At 44.7% G+C, this 21,260-nt stretch overlaps 1 protein-coding gene across 2 annotated transcripts in view; it reads right to left on the minus strand.

Moving 5' to 3' along the window:
• The window catches only part of RSF1 (remodeling and spacing factor 1), a 56,241-nt gene extending 35,380 nt beyond the window's left edge, over window positions 1-20,861 (minus strand). For both annotated transcript variants that reach the window (XM_032219821.1, XM_032219820.1), the window contains exon 1: window positions 20,657-20,861. The gene's annotated coding sequence lies outside the window, so the exon portion shown is untranslated. The remainder of the gene's footprint in view (window positions 1-20,656) is intronic.
• Window positions 20,862-21,260: the final 399 nt, after the last annotated feature.

A 21,260-nucleotide genomic window follows, 5' to 3' on the forward strand; every position in this document is an offset into this window, starting at 1 on the left:
CCTTGGCATACTGGTTTGAAAAATTAGCTTAAGTTGTGTTTCCATTCACTGAAGAAACCAGTGCTTAATTCACATTTATACTGACTGTAAAAGTTCACGGATGTGTTCTTTTTCCCCAAAATATTTCACAAATGGAGAGGACTTCCTGCACGCCCACGTCCCATTTTAAAATACAACCTTGCCCCATATTCCACTTGAAGACTTGCTGAAAAAAAGTAGATGGTCTTGTATACAATTTATGCGTTACAAAGCTAAAAGCCAGTTATAAACTTTTCTATAACTTTTTTCACATGCTTCTGCACCACCGTGGGAATGCTTCGTCATTAGTACGAAGGAATGCATCTACTGATATGAAAGGAAGCTTATCTTTGAGCTGCCGCTACAGAAAAAGATTCTTTCAGAATTAGGATAATTATAGCTGAATAATGAAGGTTTTTTTTTTTTAAAGGGCAAACAAGTCCTTAAGGTTGTGAGATGAAGAATCGTAGAAAGAATGTCACGGCCCTATCAGAGCCCGAGGAGGAAGAGGAGGAAGATACACAAGAAATCCTTCATGCTGTCTGAGCTGGGTTGTTTTCTTGCAGGCGTTTCATTGCCTAACTAGGTAACATCATCAGTGTTAGAAGGAATGGGAGTTTACAAAGAGGAGGAGCAAATGGGACCATCTGACAGGGATTGGCCTGTTTGCAGAGGCCGGGACTGAGGACCATGCTGGTGCCTTCAGGCCTTGGGGGAAGTGGTTGACCAGACGGAGAGCTGCCTGCCTTCACAGACCCAGGGGAGGATCAGCTGCTGACAAGGCTGCGGTGCTGATAGGTAGCCAATCTCCTCTGATGAGGAACAGCTGCCTTCTCCACTCCTTCCAAGGGCAACGGAGGAGTAGAGGCGGGACGGCCCAGAGAAGGGCTGCAAGGCTACTCGGGAGGAGGCCGCCCCACCCCTCCTCACAAGGAACACCTGGGGGATGGAGCAACTTAACCATGGGGAGTTACTCTGTGCCGGGAAGAATTGCTTTGTGGCTTTGACTCCTGCCTTTTGGCCTTGCTTTAAGGACTGCCGTTAAGTCTTACCTTATCCCTTCCTTGTTTCTTGTCGTTGGCCCGAGGACTAGCCACCTCATATGCCTGGACTTGGCCTGGCGGACTTTCCCGGTAAAACAGGGGCTGTTGTTTGGGGAGGGGGAGAAGGGCTGAGGGTGGAATTTTACTGGTCGTTGGAGGGCTGGTTTGTTGAACCTCTCCTAAAGGACAGTAAAGGACTCTCTAACGCGGTGGCCCCCCTGAATCATTTGGGCACCAGGGACCGGTTCTGTGGAGAGAAGTTTTTTCGCGGGCCAGAAAGGGTGGGGTTTTGTGTGCTGCCTGCATCCTACGGGTGAGGAGGTTTGTTTATGTGGCCTGGTTTCTGGCATGCTACGGCCCCATGCCAGTCCACGGGCTGGGGACCTCTGCTCTAAAGGCCTGCCTTGCCTTGACCACCTGGTCCAAAACCAAGAACCTCTAGTGCAGTGGTGGGTTTCAAAAGGTTTTAGAACCTCTTCTGTAGGTGTGGCCTACTTTGTGGGAGTGGTTTGCCGGCCATGTGACTGGGTGGGAGTGGCTTGCCAGCCATGCGACCAAGTGAGAGTGGCTTGGCAGTCATGTGACTGGGTGGGCATGGCCAACTTGTAAAATGTGGTGAAACTCACTTAACAACGCTCTTGCTTAGCAACCAAAATGTTGGCTCAGGAACTCTGGCATTTGAAGCATGCAAGTCTTAAAGCTGTCAAGTTACTAGACCTTTGCTCCCCTAACCCTTTAGGAAAAAAACCGCCAGGGGTGTTCAAACTTGACAGCTTTAAGACTTGTGGACTTCAACTCCCAGAATTCCTCCTCCAGTCATGTTGGCTCAGGAACTCTGGCATTGAAGTATACAAGTCTTAAAGCTGTCAAGTTACAAGATCCTTGCACCCCTAACCCTTTAGGAAAAAAATCCCAGGGGTGTTCAAACTTGACAGCTTTAAGACTTCAACTCCCAGAATTCCTCCTCTTGCTCTTCATCCTGATGTTGTGTGGACGGGCGGGGGGAGGGAGCTGGAACCGGTTCTAAACGGCACTGTAGATTTGTGGAACCTCTTCTATAGAAGAGGTTAGAACTGGCAGGAACCCACCTCTGTTCTAGTGCTACCATGCTAGCCCTGTTTACCCAAAGAATACAGATCGACCAGCCAAGGTTTACATCTTTTATTAAGAGATTGATTCACTAAGGACCGCTGCCACCATCACCATTTAATGAAAAATTTACTTAGGCGAAGTTAGGTTTGAATTCCAGAATATCAGAGCAGGGCAGCTGTCGCGCGCACACCTAGTTTGGACACGAGGACTCCTAAACCGTGGCTTTCCTTTCACTCGCATCACTCAACCAAGGCTTAGCCAATTTTGAGAACCATCTTCTTGCTGGAAACCTTTTTGGAAGGTTTTCTTCTTCTTGGAAACCTGGGTTTCATGGGTCATATAACATATGCGGTATATGCATCCCTTTGTATTTATTTGTGTCATGTTTATGTAATATATATTAGAGGTGGTGAAAAGCGTGAAAAATGGTCGTAATTCACTTTTTTCGGTGCTCCTGTAACTTCGGTCACTAAGTGAACTGTTGTAAGTCAAGGACTACCTGTATATAAGTCTAAGTGCTATTGCTACTGATGAATACGCCACACATTATGTATGTATGTAAGTAAGTAAGTAAGTAGGTATGTATGTATGTATGTAGGGATGCGGTGGCTCAGTGGCTAAGACGCTGAGCTTGTCAATCAGAAAGGTCGGCAGTTCAGCGGTTTGAATCCCTAGTGCTGCGTAACGGAGTGAGCTCCCATTATTTGTCCCAGCTTCTGCCAACCTAGCAATTCAAAAGCATGTAAAAAAAATGCAAGTAGAAAAATAGGGACCACTTTTGGTGAGGAAAAAGCGTTCAGTGCACCTTCAACATTTAGTCATGCCGGCCACATGACCACGGAGATGTCTTTGGACAGCCCTGGCTCTTCGGCTTTAAAACAGAGATGAGCACCTCCCCCTAGAATCGGGAACGACTAGCACATAGGTGCGAGGGGAACCTTAACCTTTTACTGGAAGGGAGGATGACATTTTCCTCTTGCACTTGGGCTGTCAAATCCTAATCCTTTTAACAGGAACCCCAATAAATTTGTGATTAGAAAATGAGATGTTACCCCAGAAACGACTAGCACATATGAGTGAGGGGAACCTTTACTGTGTGTGTGTGTGTGTACCTACACACACGTACATTCATACACACACCCCCACACACATGCATAGTGTGTGTATGTGTATACACCCACTCCCCAATATACTATGGATATTCATCCACTGGTAACAATATGGCAAAGAAGACTTTATGTGGGTTTGTGACATAATTAAGAGGAATTTCATTAATTACCTTCCTCCAAGGAAAAAAAAACAACCTTGAGATCATTGTTAATTCCTTTTAGCTGGAAAAAAAAATCACTATGGCAATATGAAATATAAACACTTGTGTGTGTGTGTGTGTGTCTTAAGATGACTTTGTGACAAAAAATGCACTGAGATTTCTTTCTGGCATTTGATGTCTCTTCTCATTACGGTGGTTAATTGTCCCCACAGACTTCTACACCACCAATTCAGCTAATGGGCCATAAGTATCTACAGAGGAGAGAGGGCAGCAAATGACACTCTCTCCACCGGTTGTGTACATATGTTAGAACACTGCGCACAAATACATAAGGGATGGAGCTGCCATCAGGGCATTGCAGTGTGTTTTTGTCACTCCGGGGAAATCTTGGCTTGCTGGGGAGTCCTTGGAAGTCTGGATTAGACTGTTACTTCATGTCAGGAATGTGTGAATGTGTGCCTCTGTCATTCAGGGATGCGTGCATAGATATTGCATTTATAGCTATCTAGTCCATTGTGCTGCTTGTATGTGCTCTTGCCTGCTACCCACGTCCCAAGAGGAAGTTGGATCGACCAATCAGCATGCAGGACACGCATCTCCACACATCGCCATGTTGGGATTTGGGAGGTGTGCACATCAGCCTGCAGCCATCTGCTTACCCGTCAAACCCTTCACAGCATAGGAACTGTGTTCCCCCCAAAATCAGACCGGGTCTTATCTTAATTTTTGCTCCAAAAGGCGCATTGGGCCTTATTTTCCGTGGCACGACAAAACCGCGGTCCACTAAAGCGCGCCCGATTAAAGCGCGTACCTGACGTCATCAGCAGCGCGACAAATACGACCGCGGAGAAAAAAGGGCACTTTAAAAAGCGCTTTTAAAGCAAGCCGATTCACATTAAGGTAAGGGTTAGGTTTAGGGTTAGGTTAAGGGTTAGGTTTAGGGTTAGGTTAAGCGTTAGGGTTAGGTTAAGGGTTAGCGTTAGGTTTAGCGTTAGGTTAAGGGTTAGGTTTAGGGTTAGGTTTAGGGTTAGGTTTCGGGGAGTTAGGTTTAGGTTTACGCGTTAATTTTAGCTTTACCGCTCACAGCGTGCTTTTTTCATCGCGCTGTGATGACGTCAGGTACGCGGTTTCGTCGAGCACGCTTTAGTCGACCGCGGTTTTGTGGTGGAAACTTATTTTCTGATTATGTCTTATTTTCGGGGAAATATGGTAACGAAATGCATCCGTCTGGCTGGGTTAATTTTCCGGTTGGGTCTTATTTTGGGGGAAACATGGTATATGGCAATGCCTACGGGCAATTCTAACTCACCTATGAATGTTAAGTTTGTTAAGTGCGTTTTGCCCCATTTTACGACCTTTCTTGCCACCGTTGTTAAGTGAACCGTTGTTCAGTTAGTCACCCAGCTGCCAAGTGAACCTAATGTCAGGGTTCCAAATAACATCCAAAATTAAATCAGAATCCAAGGCAAAGTATTGCTCAAAGTTCCAATTTATAGAGTGAGTCATGTTGGCACGTGACCCAACAATTGCGCAATTGACATATGCGCGCCGACAAAACTGCGCCGTCAAAAACGCGCCGACAAAAGCACAATTAGGGTTAGGGTTAAAACGTACGTTTACACGTCCCACTATGTAGTTTGTTGATGACGTGATTTTGTCGGCGCGCATTTGTTGGCGCGATTTTGACATCACGGTTTTGTCGTCATGCATATGTCTATCGCGCATTTGTCGGTGAACCGTGTTGGCACAACTGGGGAAACCCAAATCTGAGCTTTCCTACTGACAGAAAGTCACAAAAGGGGATCGCATTAGCCCAGGATGCTATAAGTCAGTTGCCAAGTGTCTGAATTTTTATCTCGTGACTGTGAGGATGCTGCGTTGGTTGTTAAGTGTGAAAAATGGTCCTAAGTCACTTTTCCACTACTGTTGCAACTTTAAAGTCATTAAATGAACTGTTGTAAGTAAAAGACAACCTGTATTCTCTTAAGGGCTGGCAAGTAGGTTTAAAAATAGTTTCTATCCTTGGGCTGTCAGACTCTTAAACACAACCACAATCACTGCATGCACGAGCGAAAACACACGACTAGTTTTCTAGTTCTTTCTTTTTTCTTTTCCGCTAATTACTTGCATTGGGATTATTCTTTATATTATTTATGTCATTTGTATTTGTTGCCATGAATTGCACCAGTGAGCTAAAACCAATTTCGTTGTATTTATTTTGTACAATGACAATAAAGGCTATGCTAATACTAAGTAATTCAGCACGAAAGTCCTATTTGCGATGGGAAAAAAAATCAGATTGTGCAAATAGATGGCGGCAAGGAGTTAAGAGGTTTCTGTATAGCCTCCTGCATTGGAGTACAGGTAGTTCTCGACTTACAACCGCAACCGAGCCCAACATTTCAGTTGCTAAGCAAGACATCAGGTGAGTTTTGCTCCATTTTACAACCTTCTGTGCCATTACGGTTAAGTGAATCACTGAAGTTGTTCAGTTAGATACATGGTTGTTAAATGAATCCGGCTTTCCCATGGAGTTTGGTCACAAAAGGAGATCACTGTTGTTAAGGGAATCACTGAAGATGTTAAGTTGGTTAACCCGATTATTGTGAATCTGGCTTCCTTGTGGTCTTTGCTTGTCAGAAAGTCACAAAAAGCAATCACATGACTCCGGGAGCCTGTAACCCGTCATAAATATGAGTCAGTTGCCATTGTCTGAATTTTGATCACATGACCATGGGGATGCTGCAATGGGTGGTATGCAGGTCCCTTCCGATTTTATGCGTTACCATTTTTCGGAGTATAAGACACACCCTTTTCCCTCAAAAAAGAGGGTGAAAATCTGGGTGCGTATTATACACTGAATACAGCATTTTTGGCCTACTGAAACCCCGCCCCCTTTAGGAGGCTTCCGGAGTCCTCTTGGGGTCTGGGGAGGGGCAAAATGAGCTAAAAACAGGCCATTTTTGCTCGCTTTTGCCCCATCCCAGCCCCCAGGAGCACTGTACAAGCCTCCCAAAGCCTCTGCACATCCATTTTTGCAAAGGGGGCCATTTTTGTGAAAAACGGGCTGTTTTTTTTCTCATTTTTGCTCCCCCCCCAGTCCCCAGGAGCACTCTTAAGAGCTCTGCATGCCCCCCTTTTTTCAAAAAATGGCCCATAGGGGGGGGCAGCCCCCAGTAGCACTCTACAAGCTTCCCAAAGCTCTATATGCCCCCCCCCCAAAAAAAATGAGGCATGCAGAGGGTTTGGGAGGCCTGCAGAGTGCAAAAACTTTTTTTAAAAAAATTACCTCTTCAAAATCATGGTGCGTCTTATGCTCCGGTGCATCTTATAGTCCGAAAAATATGGTACTTCCTTTCTCAATAAATAAGAAATAAACCAAATACAGGGAAATGTTAGATGTTTCTCTGAAGCGGAGGAAACTAACGGAAACCTACTCAATGAATTTCCATACAGGTAGTCCTTAACTTACAACAATTCACTTAGTGACCGTTCAAACTTGCAAGGGCACTAAAAAAAGTGACATATGACCAGTTTTCACAATTACAAGCGTTGCAGCATCCTCATGGCCACATGATCGGAATTCAAACATTTGGCAATTGACTCAGTTTTATGACCATTGCGGTGTCCCAGGGTCACATGATCCCCTTTTGCCACCTTCCAACAAGCAAAGTCAACGGGGAAACTGGATTCACCTCACCACGTGATCAACTTAACAACCGCAGTGATTCACTTAACAACCGTGACTAGCAAGGTTGTAAAATGGGGCAAACTACAATGAACAAATGTCTCGGTTAGCAACAGAAATTTTGAGCTCAATTATGGTCATAAGCCGAGGACTACCTGTATTTAAAAATTAGACTCTCTGCAGTTAATGGGAATTTTTTTAAAAAATATAGTCACATCTACATCCTTTTCTCTTTTCACAAAGAGAAAAGGAAAGAAGCCATTAAATTAGAGCAGGATTTGAAATCGGGACTGTTACGTTATGTGTTGGGCTCTGAATTAAGGAGCAAAATGTTTTAGGATGACAATGAAATAATCTTTATTCCCAATCCAAGAGGACTGAAAAATCAGTTTTCATCGAAAAGGAGCTTATTCAGGCTGTAGCACAAATACAGTTCCAATACAGAAAGCATTAGAGTAACTTTGAACTTAAAATAAATAACATGCCAGTCAGAAAACCACTTAGGAGCCGCAGAGAGATATCAAAAATCCAGTTAACGGGCTGCAAAATGAGCAATGTGAGAATTTGCACAACATTCGCAAATGGTTTTAATAATGGTTTATTAGCTACCACTCCAGAAAGAGAGAGAAACCCACCATAAGCCTAGAAGCGGGTGAATGGGTGGGGGAAAATGGGCTTTGGCTTAACCCAAACAAGTCTGAATGTTTTTGGGTGCTTGGACATACTGTAGTATAGCTTTTATTATCACTGTACATCATGTATACAACAAAACTGGACCTTGGAATAGAATAACAAGAGTTGGAAGAGACGTTGGGGGGGTCTTCTAGGCCAACCTCCTGCTCAGGCAGGAAACCCTATAATAACATTTCTGACAAATGGTCATCCAATCTCTTCTTAAAGACTTCCATTATTGGAGCATTCACAACTTCTGGAGGCAGGTTGTTCCACTGATTAATTGTTCTCACTGTCAGGAAATTTCTCCTCATTTCTAAGTTGCTTCTCTTCTTGATTAGTTTCCACCCATTGCTTCTTGTTCTGCCCTCAGGTGGTTCTGGAGAATAGTTTGACTCCCTCTTCTTTGCGGCAGCCCCCAAGATATCGGAAGACTGCTATCATGTCTCCCCTAGTCCTTCTTTTCATTAAACTAGACCTACCCAGTTCCTGCAACCGTTCTTCATATGTTTTAGTCTCCAGTCCCCTCATATCTTTGTTGCCCTTCTCTGGACTCTTTCTGGAATCCCAAAATCTTTTTAACATTGTGTGTAAATTCTGTTTGAGAAGGAAGGTCTTCCATCATGTTGGGGTGGTTGTAGTGGTACATCTGCCAGGCTGTTGGAGATAAGGTAGTAACCTCAACACAACTGGAGTAGCTACGTTGGATAGAATGCAGCCTGATGTGTCTCGCCAGCTACCAGTGGGGCTGGTAGCAGACTGGGCCCATGAGGAGGTTGGGGAAGAACTTGGGCCAGTTCTGGGGCCTGGGGAAGGTTCTGATGGATGCTCAGTGTCGGACACTGAGACAGAGACAGAGCTGCCCGACATTTCCCAGCCACTGGAGATGCAGCTGCCTTTGGAGGTTGCTGTGAGTGAGGAGGAAGAACTACGGGGCCTGTTCCAGATGCACGTATGTGCAGAGCTGTTAGGAGAGGAGAACAACGGAGGACAAGGAGTCGGCTCGGGAAGCAAAGCACACGTGGATGCTGAATGGCCGCTCCCCGGCTGGGGATTAAATAGAAGGAAAGGGGAGTGGTGGTCATAGAAGACAACAGTTCTTCAGAATTTAATTTGCAAGCTTTCTGCTGGGAGCTCAAGGCCTTGCAATTATGGCAAGGAACTGATAAGGTCTGTTACTGCAGTTAACTCTTTGAAGGACTATTGCCTGCACTTTTCGGTGTGTGAATGGCATTAATTCACAGGAGATAAATAAAGAGGGGGTTTTCCTGACAAGGAATCTTTCTTGTTTCTGCTAAGGCTGGGTCAGAACACAGCCTATTAAATAAGGCAATAGCAATAGCAATAGCAGTTAGACTTATATACCGCTTCATAGGGCTTTCAGCCCTCTCTAAGCAGTTTACAGAGTCAGCATATCGCCCCCACAGTCTGGGTCCTCATTTCACCCACCTCGGAAGGATGGGAGGCTGAGTCAACCTTGAGCCGGTGAGATTTGAACCGCCGAACTGCAGATAGCAGTCAGCTGAAGTGGCCTGCAGTACTGCACTCTAACCACTGGGCCACCTCGGCTCTTATTAAGTCAAAGCTCACAGGCTTAGTGTCTTGGGAAGGGGGAGAATGGATTATACCAGGGGTGTCAAATCTCCAGACCTGGGTGCGGGATATGGTCAGATCCGACCCGCAAGGCTGTCCTAGAAAATGTAAGGGGCCAGCCCACATCCCTACGACCCAGTCTACCCAACGCAAAGAGAAAAGATCGGACCAGCATGGCTTCGGTCCGGTCTACCCAATGCAAAGAGGAAACATGTCAGCAGTTTGGGGAGTGGCGTCAAACTGGCCATGCCTACCCAGTTGCCACACCCACCCAGTCAGCCACGCACGCACGTCCGCCCCCCCCCGTCCCAAGGTCAACCACAGCCCTGATGCGGCCCTCAATAAAATTGAGTCTGACACTCCTAGATTATCTGCACCCGTCTTAAAAATGAGAACTGCTTCAGCACAATTCAACCTTTAGAATATAATAATCACTTAAAAGGCAAATCTTTACGGACAAACAAAATTACAGTATTAGCAACATCACTCTTTAAAACATTAGTCTTTTTAAACTGATCTTTTAATTGAAAAACATCCGTTATAAAATATATGCTTTGATTTGCAACCCAGGCCACATCCGCAAGCTAATTTACTGTACGGCGCTTTTACAAAATATATAACTCTGAGAGGAGACAATTCCCCCCCTCTAAGCTTTTCTGGAAGGAATAATTGTAGTTCAGATGTTTTCAATTCTGATTTAAGAGTAAAAAAAGCACGGTTGACAGTATCCATGAAAAATACTGGCTGGCTGCTTCAGCTGAACCGTTAAAAGCCGTAATCCAACATTTTTAAGAAGCTGATCATTAAAAGAAATAATTAGAAAACACCCAACTGGCTTCAGTTTTTCCTACGGTTCCTTTCAAAGGGCACCACTAATTATTCTGGGGATTATTTAGTCAAGAACAACATGACACCGTTGAAACCACTCCAAATCCCAAGTCCACATACACATAGTCCTCGACTTATGACTACAATTGAGCCCCAAATTTCTGCTGCTAAGCAAGGCACTTATTGAGTTTTGTCCCTTTTTAATGACCTTTAATTCCTCTGCCTTTCAGGGAAATTACTTTCTTTATACATTTTTAAATAGTTAAAGGTGCCAGTTAGATAGTCCTCGACGTACGACCACATTCCTAAACAAGACAGCTGTTAAGTAAGCTTTGCTTCATTTTACGACCTTTCTTGCCACAGTTGTTAAGGGAATCACTGCCGTTGTTAAATGAGTAACACAGTTTGTCAAGTGAATCTGGCTTCCCCATTGACTCTGCTTGTCAGAAGGTCGTAAAAGGGATTACGTTACCCCGGGACACTGTGACCGTCATAAATATGAGTCCACTACTAGGCGTCTGAATTTTGATCATTTGACCATGGAGATACTGCAATGGTCACAAAGGTGAACAATGGTCATACTTCACTTTTCCCAGTGCCGGTCGCAAAAGGGGATCACGTGACTCGGGAACACTACAACCGTCATAAATATGAAATCACTGCCGAAGCAGCCAAATTTTGATCACATGGCAGCAGGGATGCTGCAATGGCTGTAAGTGTGGAAAATGGCCATAAGTCGCTTTTTTCAATGCCATTGTAACTTCGAACTGTAACTAACAAGTGGTTGTAAGTCGAGGACCAGCTGTATCGAGTGCCCTAAAGCACTTTGTACAATCTCTAAAAGAATGGTCATAGGTCGAAGACTACGTGTAATTTTTAACCAGGGCTTTTCAACCTGTGTTTAAACATTTGATGGAATTCTGATAGATAAAAGGTAAAGGTTCCCCTTGCACATATGTGCTAGTCATTCTGGACTCTAGAGGGCGGTGCTCATCTCCGTTTCAAAGCCAAAGAACCAGCGCTGTCCAAAGACGTCTCCGTGGTCATGTGGCCAGCATGACTCAACGCCGAAGGCGCACGGAAGGCTGTTCCCTTCCCACCAAAGGTGGTCCCAATTTTTCTACTTGCATTTTTTACGTGTTTTCGAACTGCTAGGCTGGCAGAAGCTGGGACAAGTAACGGGAGCTCACTCCGTTACGCGGCGTTAGGGATTCGGACCGCCAAACTGCCAACCTTTCTGATCTACAAGCTCAGCCTCTTAGCCACCCTCCTCTGATTGATAGTAAAAGGGGAAAAAAATCCAACTGAATGCAGCCAATTTTCTGTCACCGGAGCTTTGAGTTTGAATCAGGAGTTGGGGGGAACTTTAAAAAAAAACAAAAACTAAACAGGTTCTACAGCCTGAAAAACTTGGAAAAATGGCTGGTTTAGGGAACAAAGCACTCTGGAAATCATTTTATGCCAAGCATCCCCCAGCTGGTCAAGAGGGAGCAAAGCCAGACAGATTTAGTTTCTTCAAAGCAAGTCTGGGGGAAAAAACAACAACACAGAAGCTTGGAAACTGCCAGAAAATTTCCTACAGCTTCCTTTAAATTGGAAGCCAAGTCCCTTTGCCCTGAACTGACGTTTACGTAGTCACTGGGCTGCCCCGTTGATACAGGTAGCCCTAGGCTTACAACAATTCATTTAGTGACCGCCTGAAGTTACAACATGTTGTGACCCCACCAGCGGCCAGCAGAATCAGACAGTGAGGAAGTTTGGGAGGAACATGGAGGCTGGGGAAGGTTCGGACAAGGGGTCGAGGCCGTCTGGCAGTGATCAGATACCTGCCCAGCCAGACAGCAGTGAGGCAGTGGTACAGCATGAGCCTGTTCTCAGTGTGCGCATGCACAGAGCTGCCAAAAGAACAACTCAGAAATCAGGGTAGACTCGGGAGTAAAGTCACAGGTGGACGGTGATTGGCCCCTCCCATAGGACATAAAAGAGGAGCGAAAGGGGAGGGGGCTTTTGCAGGAAACAATTCGTTCGTTCGGTCGTTAGGTTCGTTTCAGGAGTGTGAAGATCTGTCCGTGAATCTCAGAGACTCTGTGCCCAGCACCTCATTGGGAAAAGATTTATATGGCAGCTTTCCAAGCTAGATAAGGTCTGTGGTCAAAGATATTCCTTTGAAAGACTGTTTGCCAGGCCTTGCTGAATGTGAAGGAGAGGAATTCACATTCATTTAATAAAAAGGGGTTTTGTCGGGACCAGGACTCAGCCTTGTGCTTTTTGGGGAAGCTTAAGTCAGAACACATCAGCACTGAAAAAATTTGACTTAGGACTGTTTTTCGCATTTGTGACAATGGTCAGGTGGAGTGGTGAGTTGGCCTAGAGATGGAGCTCTCACCTCACCATCAGGAGGCTGTGGGTTTGACCTTAGGTAGAGGCAGGTGTTTCTCTCTCTGGGCACAATGAGAATATATCTGCTGAAAAAGACTCCGTATTGGCAACAGGAAGGGCATCCGGCCAGTAAACACTCATTTCATTTCATTTATTTGGTTTGTATGCCGCCCTATTCCCCGAGAGACTCAGGGCGGCTAACAATAAAAAGGGGAAGGGATACAAAAAATAAAAATAAAAAAACAGCAATTTAAAATTCACCAACAGTTGTAACCTCGAGTGGGGTTGGATAATTCAACAGCCCCAGACCTGCCAGAACAGCCAGGTCTTGGTTGCTTTGCGAAAGGCCGGAAGGGTAGTAAGGGTCCGGATCTCCACGGGGAGATCGTTCCATAGGGCCGGAGCAGCCACAGAGAAGGCCCTCTCCCGGGGGGTCGCCAGCCGACATTGGCCAGCAGATGGAATTCGGAGGAGGCCTAGTCTGTGGGATCTAATAGGTCTTTGGGAGGTTACTGGCAGGAGGCGGTCTCTCAACTCAGCTTCACTCAGCTGCCCAGACTCCACCCCGCAAGGGATTATGGGTTCATTAACTTTCGGACTCAATTGTGGCCGTAAGTCGAGGACTACCTACATATGCATCAACGCATATATACCGGCAAGAAAGTTAAAAAATAATAATAATTATCATAGTAAATGAGAAATGGCACTGCCCCAAAACATGTTAATTTCAGAAGTGTATGGGATACAAATAGCAGACACAATCCTTTAATGCTTAACACTATTTTGTATTTGGATACTTAACAAGTCTGTATCAAAAGCATATCTAATTATATTTAAACAATCTAAATTTAAATTCCCCTTCTGCAAAGAATGTGAAGACTGTAACAAGGAATATAGAAGCAATGAGAAGGTATTTATAATTTTATTGGAAATCACCCTCCGGGTGCCAGGCTCCATAGCCAAGCAATTAAAAGCTACATTTAAGAGTTGAATTGTTTTGATGGCCCATTTGAAAAGGACAAAAGCAACAAAGAAACGGGGGGGGGGGGGGGGCTGTGAATTTTCAATCTTTTAAAAGCACAGCCCACAAAAACTTCCCTGGTTAAAGAGCCTAGGAGAGTGGAAACCTTTTCGGTGCAGAGTGCCCAAAGCACCCATGCGCCAAACCCCAAAATGCAATGCGAGCGCTCCTCCTCGTGCATGCACGTACGTCCCCTGGGCATGCGCCCCCCCCCCCCCCCCGTCGCCCTGTTTTAGCTTCCAGGCCCATAACGGAGCACCGGGGCCCGTGCACATGCATGCGAGCCCCCAAAATGCAATACAAGTGTCCCCCGCGCATGCACTCTGCCTCCCCATGCACGCATGCAGACATCCCCTGCATGTGCCCCCCCACATGCGCGGCAGAAACCCAAAGACCAGCTGGCTGCTTGAAGGCATGCACGCATGTGCGGTGGAGCTGGACTGGGGCGACGGTTGGAGTGCTCGCAGAGAGAGCTCTGGCGGCCACCTGTGGCACGCGTGCCATAGGTTCTCCATTATGGGCCTAGGATTTGGGAAGGGGAGGAAGCGGTTTTGATGAGTTACTGTTGGAAGATAGAAGAGCAGGGATGGGAGGATCCTTGAGATGTTCTCCAAGTTACTCCAAGATTTAAAATCTGCCGCTCTTCCAGACTGATTTTAAAATAAAACAAACCTTTTTCCCACAATAACCATCCCAAAAACCCACAATAACCATCCTTCACAGACACTAATTTAAGAACAGCAGGTTTACTGGCATCTTTTGAGTGTCCTGTGTATCTGAGCTGATATTCTACAAGAAAAGGAAGTTTATGGAGAGGCCTAGATGCTTAACGTGCCATGCAGGCTGCTATGCCTGCAGGACGGCAGGAAACATAGGCAGGAACAGAAAGAAATCTTCAACAAATGCAGAAAACAACAGACATTTTCTCCTGCCTATCCTCAGCGCTGTGAACAACCTCAAAATGAATCATTTGGACAGGTTTAGGAAATAAGCATCAAGGAGAGAGAAAGAGCTGCTTGACCACAAACAGTCATGTACAAAGAAAGGTTCACAAGTTGCCCTGTCGAGAGATGGATGACATGAGAGGGGGGGGGAGAGAGGGAGGGAGGGAGGGAGGGAGGGAGAGAGAGAGAGAGAGAGAGAGAGAGAGAGAGAAAGAGAGAGAGAGAAAGGGAGGATAGATATATATGATATAGATATGATAGATAGATAGATAGAGATAGGTAGGTAGGTAGATGATAGAGATGATAGATATAGATAGATGATAGAGATAGATAGATAGATAGATAGATAGATAGATAGATAGATAGATAGATAGATAGATAGATAGATAGATAGATAGATAGATAGACAACCACAAATATTCATGCAGTTAAAGAAAGGTAAAAAGTCACCCTATCAGAGATGGATGACATATGAGAGAGAGAGAGGGAGAGAGAGAGAGATGATATATATGGTATAGATATGATAGATAGAGATAGGTAGGTAGGTAGGTAGATGATAGAGATGATATAGATTGACAGACAGACAACCACAAATATTCATGCAGTTGAAGAAAGGTAAAAATGTCACCCTATCGAGAGATGGATAACACAATAAACAAACAAACATAAAATAAATAGCTGTTCAACCACAAATATTCATGCACTTAAAGGTAAAAAAGTCGCCCTATGGAGAGATGAATGTTAATTAAATATTAAATACATACATACATACAGTACATACAGAGTACACATACAGCTTGTAAACTAAAGAGAAGTTTTAAGGCATTGGGTGGATTATTGTGTCCTCTTTCTCTCTTATAAAAATCTCCATCAACTTCTGCTGTCGTAAATTTACCAATTTCCCTCAATCTACCTGCATTAACCAGAAGGATTAAGTTATAGCCCATCTGCCTCCCAAGATATGGTCTCTTGGTTAAGAACAGGTAAAATGCCTTCGTGATCATATTTTGTTTGCTTGTTTACTTGCTGGATTTTCATCCAACCTCTTGCTCAGTAGTTCAAGGCACACTGTGCACAATGCTGCAGCTTCCCATTTCTCTCAATAACACAGTCTGGATTCAGGAAAAAAAAATACCCAGAAACCTTCAGTGGGAGAGAATGGAGAAGAATTTTGATCTCTCCAAGGAGGATCCAGCACCTTTACCACTGTGTCAGATTTGACCATAAGCCATTACTAAACTACTACTCAATTGTTGGTGGCCTGCCAAAAATAGTGGAGCCGTGAATGCTGCTAGAGCTTAGGCCAAGGGTGGGCAATTAATTTTCCCAAGGGGAGAAACTAAGACTATTGTGGGGAGACCAACCAATAGGCTTGTGAAGGTGTGTAGGCAGTTGCCTTCAAAATAAAAGCATTGCAGTTGTATTGTGTGCATGAAGGACCCTTGTTTACACTTGATTCAGCCACAAGGATGAATAGCGCAGGGGGGGGGGGAGGGACGACACTATAAAATACCCAGGTCTGTGCTACACCACGTCCAGTTTCAAACAACTTCAACAAACAACATGAAAACCTCCCAGAGTTGCCTGGTAGCAAGATGAGAAGCATATAAATTCAATATTTAAATAAATCAACCAACCATTTCACCAAAAACTCTTTCGTCCCCATCCTTTTTTAAAAAAAACAAGCCCTTGGTAGAGGAATGAAAGTGAATGGAAAAGCTCATGAAGCATGAAAAAACCCCTACCTCTAGATTTGCTAGAACGGGGCAAATAGAGATAAAAGTCATCCAAAATTGGAATCAGATGAGGAGCAACTGAAATTCAAGATGCCCCCTTTCCTCTGCGAGGCACACAAAAAAGCACAGAGTAGATGCCCACTGGGGAAAGAAAAAAAACGACGCTCCAAAGCCAACAAAGAGAATGGGAGAAGAAAGAAAGAAGGTAGCCAAGTCCAGAGAGCATCTAGGTCAGTGATTCTTAACCTGGGCAGCTTTTAAGAAATGTGGACTTCAACTCCCAGAATCCCAGTATACTGGTTGGAGGATTCTGGGAGTTGAAGTCCACCCTTCTTAAAAGTACGGAGGCTGAGAAACACAGAACAACATAGAGTTACAGAGTTGGAAGGGACCTTGGAGGTCTTCTAATCCAACCCCCTGCTCAGGCAGAAGATGCTGCACCATTTCAGACAGACGGCTGTCTGATTTCTTCTTAAAAGCCTCCAGTGATGGGGCACCCACAACTTCTGAAAGTTGTCAGAAATTGGTCCATGTGATATAAAAGTCAATTCAGGAAGGGTTGGGGAGAGAGAGAGAGAGAGAGAGAGAGAGAGAGAGAGAGAGAGAGAGAGAGAGAGAGAGAGAGAGAGAGAGAGATGCAGATCAGGGATGTCTGCGGGCTGCTGTCAGAAAAGTCAAGATGGCAGACCCAATCATGCAGTTGAACCTCCGTCTGCTTTTGTCTGCTTTTTACGAATGTCACACATCAACAACAGGAGCCGCAATTAACCCTTTGTGTCCACTCACTTGATTTCTCAGACAGTACCTTGAAAACATCCCAGATGCTGCTGGAGGGAACAGTTCCTACAAAGGGAACTCAGGGAGAACAAAACAGAAGGAAGAATGGCCAGGAAATGGAGACTAATCATCCTTTAGACATCCTGGCTTGGAATAAAGATAAAAGAATCCCAATCTTTCCTCCACTGGGTTGAAATCCTGGCCCAGAAACCAGGAGATGGTGAGTTTTAGGTCCCCTTTAGTCATAAGAGTTGGCTAGGTGACTTGGACCAGCCTTTCTCCCTCAGTCTAACTACCTCACAGGATTGTTGTTGTGGAGAAAATAGGAGGCAGATCACTTAGGTGTATGCATTGTCCTGAGTTATACATCTGCATGTGTGTATGTATATGTGTGCATGCATGCATGCATGCATCCACATACATACATACATACATACATACATGTAGCCCTCTATCTATCTGTCTGCCTGCCTGCCTACCATCTATCTATCTTACCTCATCCATCCATCCATGTATTTATCATCTATGTATCAATCATCTATTTCCATCAATCCATCCACCTACCCACCCACGTGTATTCAGGTAGTCCTCAATTTACAATAGGTCATTTAGTGACCGTTTGAAGTTATAACAGTACTGAAAAAAGTGACTTATGACCATTTTTCACTTTCGACCGTTGCAGCATCCCAATGGTCACATGATCAAAATTTAGATGTTTGTCAACCGACTCATATTTATGACTGTCGCAGTGTCCCGGGAATCACTTCTACAATCATCTGACAAGCAAAATTAATGGAGGAATCAAGATTCATCTAACAATGATGTTACTAATTTAGCAACTGCAACAATTCACTTAACAACTGTGGTGAGAAAGGTAGTAAAAATGGGGCAAAATTCACTTAACAAATGTTTCCCTTCACCACAGGAATTCTGGGCTCAACTGTGGTCGTACGTCAAAGACTACCTGCATGTATGTATATACATACATTCATGTATATATATATACATGCATGCATACATATATATGTGTACAAACACATAAACATACACATACAATTTTATATGTATAATCTTTATTATCATTGTACTTAAATACAACAAAATTGATTATCTTTTATATCTATAAAAGGAAGGATGAAATGTAATATAATGATGATAATAGAATAATGCAGAAATGCCAGAGTGCCAGGAAGATATGATGATGATGATTAGAATAATAATAATGATGATGATGATGATAATAATAATAATAATAAAAACTGAAAAAAGAAACAGAAGGCTTTATTTTGGCAGCTCAAGAACAAGCCTTAGCCACAAACTACATGAAGGCAAAAATTCAACGTTACCACCAACTGCAAATGTCGCCTCTGTAATGAGAAAGACGAGACAGTCGACCACTTGATCAATGGGTGCAGCAAAATTTCACAAACTGACTACCTACAACACCATGACCGCGTTCCTAAGATCATTCACTGGAAATCGTGCCAAAAGTTTGGATTTGAGTAGAGCAAAAACCACTGGGAACATCAGGTTCAGAAGGTTTTAGAGAATGAGAAAGTCAAGATCTTGTGGGACTTCAGAATTCAGACTGACAGGCACTTGGCCCACAACACACCTGACATAACAATAGTTGAAAAGAAAAAAGGTACATTGCAATACCCGGAGATGCACAAATTTAAGATAAACAGCAAGAAAAAAAATCGCAAAGTAGCGGGACTTGCAAATTGAAGTTGAGCGACTATGGAAAAAGAAATTGTGTGTTGTCCTGATTGTAATTGGAGCCCTTGGGGCAATACCCAAAGGGCTACCTCGCTATTTGGAAATTTTAAATTTATCAGACTTGAACATTCTGATTCTACAAAAAACCACCACTTGGAACAACTTATATCCTCTGACGTTACCTAACGGTTCCTAGATCCTTGGTTAGGACTCGAGCTGTTGAGCTACCAAACAGCCCCAAAGGCTGTGAATCTCACCTAAGATTAACCACATAATAATTAATAATAATTACTCGGACCATCGTACATTTATGAAGATACTTGATGGATACCTATGATAACAACCCATATCAATCATCACTGCCAGTGATTGATATTTGTGATACATGTTTAAATGTTCAGTTGACTTGAGTTTCATGTTTAATAAATAAAAGAGATAAAAATAGTAATAATAATAATAATAATAATAATAATAATAATACAGCAGTAGAAAGATGCCAGAGTACCAGGAAGATCAAATAATAATAAATAAATAATAATAATACAGTAGAGAGATGCCAGTGCACCAGGAATATCAAATAATGATAACAACAGCAACAATAATAATGGATGGATAATGGCTATTGATGAAATACATAACAGTGATACCCATTGTCATCGGGGCACTTGGTACCACGTTCAAGAATTTTGCAAAACACATCAAGAAATTGCAGCTTCCTGCGATAACACCAGCGGAATTGCAAAAAAAACGCTACTCAGAACATCGTACATGTTAAGATACTTGGCGGATACCTAGGATAGCAATCCGTATCAGACATCAGTACCAGTCAATGGTGTTTCTGATGCATTTTTGAATGTTCAGTTGACTGAGTTTCATGTTTAATGAATAAAAGAAATAATAAATAATAGTAATACAGCAGAGAGATACCAGTGCACCAGGAAGATCAAATAATAATAATAATAATAAAAAATCTCACCAAGATTAACCACATAATAATAATAAATAGTAATACAGCAGAGAGATGCCAGAGTACCAGGAAGAACAAATGATGATGATGATGATAATAATACAGCAGAGATGCCAGAGTACCAGATGAAATAATAATGATAATGCTAATAGTAATAATAAACAATAATAATTCAGCAGAGAAATGCCAGAGTACCAGGGAGATCAGATGATGATGATGATAACAAATAGTAGTAATAGTAATAATAGTAATAATAATAATATAGCAGATACCAGAGCACCAGGAAGATCAAATGATGATAATAAGTAATAGTAATAATAATGATAATAATAATAATAATAATAATAGTAATACAGCAGAGAGATGCCAGAGTACCAGGAAGATCAGATTCTCCAAACCAAGAAGCACTTTGCTGCTTAGAGGAAAGAGGAATCTTGTACCCATGTTCCACTGCATGCCCATCATCCCCTTCTCCCTCCTTCCCCCGGCTGATCAATCCCAATTTAGTTGAAGGGATGGAAAAAACAACCCCACTTTAGCTCCTCAAAATGCCTCCCTGGGACCCCGGGAGGGAATCCCCTCAGGGGCCGACCCGGGTCGGCGTCTCGTGTGAAGACGCCCCTCCTGATCCCAGCAAGACACCCCCCCGCCCCGAAGGAGGGGAGAAAAGGGACCGACGATGACGACCTCAAGGTGTCCAAGTCGCGAGGCCCAGACATTAAGCGGATCTCTCTACCCGGCGCTGAAGGAGGGAGGCCCGGCCGGGCCACGGCGGCGTCCCGGAGGGAAGTGAAACGGGGCCCGCAGCGGCGGGGTGGGGGGGAGAGGAAATACGGCCTTGCTCTCCTTGCTCCGAGGAGCCGCGAACGGTTCGAAGCTGAGGTAAATTCGCCCCCCGGTTGGGCTTACCCTGGTCGCCGGGCTCCTGCGGCGCCTGCAAAACGCGCTCCAGCTCCGGGAAGGGCAGCTCGGGCAGGTCGAGGAGGGCGCCGTACCTCTCCAGGAAGGAGCAGACGACGGCGAAGTTGGGCCAAGAGCCCGGGCGGGAAGAGCCCTCCGGCGGCGGGGCGGCGGGGAAAGGCGGGGAAGGGGGAGCCGCCGCCGCCGCCGTCGCAGCCGCCATCTTGGAACCTGAGAGGATGGATGGATGGATGGAGGAGGAGGAGGAGGAGAGGCGGGCCGGGCGGCCGCGCGGAGGAGGAACGCAGGGGGCGCTGTGGGGCGGGGAGAAAGAGACCCCCGCCGCCATTCTCCCGTCGGGCCCCGCGAGAGGAGGCGAGACGAGGCGAGCCCGAGTAGGAAAGGAGGCGACGCTGGGAAAGAGCGGCCCGGGATAGCAAGCCCCCCCACCCCCACCCCGTCTCTCTGTGTCGTTGGTTTAAGATTTCACTGATTGACACAGGAACCAAAACGAGCCTGGCGTTGAGGGGCGGGAGTGGGAGGAGTCGGAAAGGGGCGGGCAGAGAACGCCGCCCGAGCCAATCTCGCCGGCGGCGACGGAGAAAGGGGCGCA

Source organism: Thamnophis elegans, chromosome 6, assembly GCF_009769535.1.
Source record: "Thamnophis elegans isolate rThaEle1 chromosome 6, rThaEle1.pri, whole genome shotgun sequence".
Classification (NCBI taxonomy): Eukaryota; Metazoa; Chordata; class Lepidosauria; order Squamata; family Colubridae; genus Thamnophis; species Thamnophis elegans.